Genomic DNA, 5,000 nt, shown 5'->3' on the forward strand with positions numbered 1-5,000 from the left:
CGGGAGACAACACGCGCCACCTACGGTGACCGGCAGCTCCAACGCCAGCGCCACAGAAGGACAAAAGTCCCACTTGGGTGCCGAAGCGAACTCTCCCAGCACAGCGCACGCGCCAACACATCCGCACAGCTGCGATACAAACCACCAGCGAGAACCGCTGGGGCGACCGAGCAGCAGACGGCGTCGCGGCGCCGAGCGCCGGGCGGCAGCGCATCCTCAACGCACACAGTCCTCAATCGGACCAGCACACTGAAGATGTCCACCGCGCTTCGCACCGGGCCCGCGAGGACCTACTTTGGCCGCACGGCGCCGCGCGCAGGGTGCGCCGGCGCGCAGCTGCGACGCCTGCCGCGTCCGTCGGCCGGCGCGCCTGCCACTGGCCGCCCCCACCAGCCGGCTGTAGCGCGTGCGCCCACGCACCGCGCGGCCAGCACGCCGGGAGGCGCCCCCTCACCGGCCGGGGACGGTCCCACCCAGCCACCGCCGCGTATCGCTTCACACCCAGATGCCGTTCAGTTTCGTCGGCATGGTGGGTATCGCTGGAACAACCGGTTAGTACCTCAACCTATCGTCGCCATCACCGATTCACCCCTAGCGAGAACAACCGCACCACAACAGGTTACCATTTGTTCATTTGCGTAACTTCACCAGAAAACGCAGGCGTCCATCGCCATTTGCAACTTCCACGATTATTGCATGCCTGTGTCAGGTGTCACGCCACACTACGTCTGCCCACATACACGCAACAAAATGTGCACGCCTAGACAATACGTGGAAGGTGGCCCCCGTACGTATGCGATGTCCATTGCTCGAACGACTGTCAACCGGCCTCTGTAGCATGTCGCAGATATGGAACGCGGTGCACCATGCCATCACGGTGTGTGAGGAGAGACGACTAGGTCCGAATACATCAACAGACAGCTCATGCTGATCGCCATCCACGGCGTCCGTTCCTCCCACACGTCTCTATGGCGTACCACACTGCAATCCAGCTCTCATAGGGAGACGACACGTAGCTGCGTGCACAATATTTGCACTGTATGGTCCGCCGTTTTTGGGCGCAGTCGTTGTACGGTCACACATGTGCCACGATGTATCATTCAGTACATAAGGACGAATGTGCAGTACAGATTGTGGTTTACGCGTACGACATTAGCGGACAGTTGACACAGGCCGCACCACAACGTAGCCTGAGTACGTCGCATGCGGAGGGCATTGAACATGCAAAGTTCTCACCAACCAGCTTGCGAAGGCAGGGGGCAAGGTGGGGACGTGGGGAGGGGCGGCATGTACGTCCTGCTGCCATCCACATTACAGTGTACAGCAGGAGCATGTGGAAAGTGAGCAAGACTTGCAAGGTGTTTAACATGAAGCGATACACAGGGGAGCGGGGAGTGCGAGTAGCGAACTATATTGCGAGGGTTGCGGGTGGGCAACACTACACTAATTGAACGAGTCGTATAACAATTACAGAGCAGGTTTAGGCGACAACGTGGGTTACGTTAGGCGACAACGTGGGTTAGGTTAAGGCACGACGTGGGTTAGGTTAAGGCACGACATGGGTTAGGTTAAGGCACAACATGGGTTAGGTTAAGGCACAACATGGGTTAGGTTAAGGCACAACATGGGTTAGGTTAAGGCACAACATGGGTTAGGTTAAGGCACAACATGGGTTAGGTTAAGGCACAACATGGGTTAGGTTAAGGCACAACATGGGTTAGGTTAAGGCACAACATGGGTTAGGTTAAGGCACAACATGGGTTAGGTTAAGGCACAACATGGGTTAGGTTAAGGCACAACATGGGTTAGGTTAAGGCACAACATAGGTTAGGTTAAGGCACAACATAGGTTAGGTTAAGGCACAACATAGGTTAGGTTAAGGCACAACATGGGTTAGGTTAAGGCACAACATGGGTTAGGTTAAGGCACAACATGGGTTAGGTTAAGGCACAACATGGGTTAGGTTAAGGCACAACATGGGTTAGGTTAAGGCACAACATGGGTTAGGTTAAGGCACAACATGGGTTAGGTTAAGGCACAACATGGGTTAGGTTAAGGCACAACATGGGTTAGGTTAAGGCACAACATGGGTTAGGTTAAGGCACAACATGGGTTAGGTTAAGGCACAACATGGGTTAGGTTAAGGCACAACATGGGTTAGGTTAAGGCACAACATGGGTTAGGTTAAGGCACAACATGGGTTAGGTTAAGGCACAACATGGGTTAGGTTAAGGCACAACATAGGTTAGGTTAAGGCACAACATAGGTTAGGTTAAGGCACAACATAGGTTAGGTTAAGGCACAACATAGGTTAGGTTAAGGCACAACATAGGTTAGGTTAAGGCACAACATAGGTTAGGTTAAGGCACAACATAGGTTAGGTTAAGGCACAACATAGGTTAGGTTAAGGCACAACATAGGTTAGGTTAAGGCACAACATAGGTTAGGTTAAGGTACAACATAGGTTAGGTTAAGGTACAACATAGGTTAGGTTAAGGTACAACATAGGTTAGGTTAAGGTACAACATAGGTTAGGTTAGGTTAGGTTACACGTTGTTGTAAGGAAAGGTGTAGGGGGGGGGCGGGGGCGGCAGGTTCGTTGATAGTGATTATAGTAAGTGAATGCTTGTGACATGATCAGATTTGTCACGTCAGGATGCACCTTTGGCTTATTAGAGGCGGCGCTCCAATTCTATGCTTGTGTCAGACCTGTGTCTTTGACTCATGTCATTGTTTGTGCGCTGTGACAGGAGGTACTATTGTGATGTTGGGTGCACCGTTGTATAGGACATGTGTGGGTGTTGGTGCCTGATCTGCGCAATGGTGGATGTCGAAAGGGTGGGATATTGTATTTTCCGCATGGACCTCCTGGTCTGGTTGTGATAGTGTGGATTGTGTAATGTGGCGGAGAGGATGCACTGGATGTTGTTCCATGCTGGTGCTTACATATTGTATGTGCGCCCGTTAGAAGCAGAGAGTGGTGCGTGATCAGAGTGGCTGGCTGACGTGTGGTTCCCATTGTGGGCAGACTCTTTCAGCATGTATACGGACAGTTGTATATATATTCTGTAGTTTGATGGCTCTGCATTGATTACTAATCAGCGCCGTGTGTACGGGTAATCTGGTTCCAGTCCAAAATGTTCCATCTGTGTACATTAGTGACAAAGACTCCCCTCATGCAGTGGGGCTCGGTCTGTTATAACTCTTCCGCGTAATATATTTGCCCCACGTTTTTGCGACTGCGAGTGCGAGTGCAACGCGCATGGGGACCGACATGCTGATGGCTCGGTATCGGACGCCGTACAGTGAGCAACGCGATCGCGTCTCTCGCTCGTAAGTGGTACAGGTCGCGGCTCATGTATAGGGACAGTACTGTACATGGCTGCTCTGGTTTGGGTTTCCCCTGGCCAGAGGTGGATTATCATCAGGGATCCCCGAGCTTCCGCTCATACTCCCTTCAAATCCAACCCATGCATCCACTACCCAACTTCGCCACAACGAAGGAAACCAGCTCGGAAAAACTACCCCCTTGGTGGGGGAATGGACCTTCCATCTGAAGAGCGCCTTTAGCCACCCTTTTGGGTGCCCACGGGGAACCACGTGGAGGCGGCGCCGCCACTGCTGATGGCGACCCTTTTCATCAGCAGTATAGCATCCACATACAGCATTATCGTATTTACGGAGGTGCTCAGGGGAACAACCTGTAGCCCCCAGGCTGGCGAGGCCCACATGCTGTCGATCACCAGTTTCCCAGGATCTCGGCCAATTATTGTCCATGTACTTGTATTTCTGCCCTCCGACATTCCCTTCTCGCCACTGGTGTCCCAGGAGCCATGTAGAGGCATCATCGGTGGTTCTGAGAGTCAGCTCGTCACCCCTCCACACTCAGCCATGTCTCCTCCAAGTGCGCGAGATATCAGGGCTGTTTCGGAATCATGGGTCAAAGAAAATGTTGTTTTCCAGTTGGTACTGGTTCTTGTACTGGGACGCAATCGTTTCCTACTATTTACTGTATATTTCTTTAGATTGCTTCACTGATGATTCTCGCTACTTCCCTGATCTCAAATGCTTCCTCAGCAAATGCCTTTATAGCTGAGAATCTATCTACTGTTTGGAGCAGAGTGTCCTTTCTCTGGTAGGATGTGTGTCCTACTGTTTGTATAAGCTGACTTCTGGGCTCAGCGTACTGCTTACAGGTGTAGAGGATGTGATTGGAATCCTCTTCCTCACCACATGTACATCTGGCGTCATCTTCAATGCCCAGGTCGCAGATTTTCTTTTTCAGACCGTGGTCAGTCAGCAGGCACGTTAGGGAGTATGGTGGAATCGTCGCCCTCCGCCAACTTGCCTGCCACATTCCCACATCTGGTATCCAGCCGTAGGTTTCCCTACCCTTCGCTGTCTGGTTCCATCTATGCTGCCACTCCTCCTGCAACATGATATCTATTTGTCTGCTGGTATCACGTCTAGAGCTTTGCCCAGCAGTGGGTCTTGGAGCCTGGAACCCTGCGACCGAGCCAGCAACACCATGTCGAGTATAGTACAGCAAGGCTGCTTTCACTATCTCCAGGTCGAGCGGCATACATCCTGTTAGTACTTGCAAGGCCTCCGTCGATACAGTCCTACAAGCTCTGGTCATCTGTAACAGAAATGGCCTCTGGATTGACTCAATTATACGTTGGACATATCGGTGCTTCGTCCGGTCTGCCCATGCAGCTGCACCATATCTGCAAACAGAGAGGCACAAGCCCTGATAGATTACCCTGAGAGACTTTTTCTGCAGACCCCACTCCGTTCTAGTTACCCTCAAGAGGGAACCTGAGACAGCACTTAATCTATTCTGGATGTTCCTCATGTGAGGTGTGAACCAGAGTCTTTCATCCAGAGTTACACCGAGATATGTAAACTCTGCAACGAACTTGATATTTCCTCCCTCGAAAGGAATTGTTGGTGGTCTGTGACTGTCAAATCTACCCTTGATGGTCATGGCAACCGTCTTT

This window comes from Schistocerca piceifrons, unplaced genomic scaffold, assembly GCF_021461385.2.
Source record: "Schistocerca piceifrons isolate TAMUIC-IGC-003096 unplaced genomic scaffold, iqSchPice1.1 HiC_scaffold_1956, whole genome shotgun sequence".
Lineage (NCBI taxonomy): Eukaryota > Metazoa > Arthropoda > Insecta > Orthoptera > Acrididae > Schistocerca > Schistocerca piceifrons.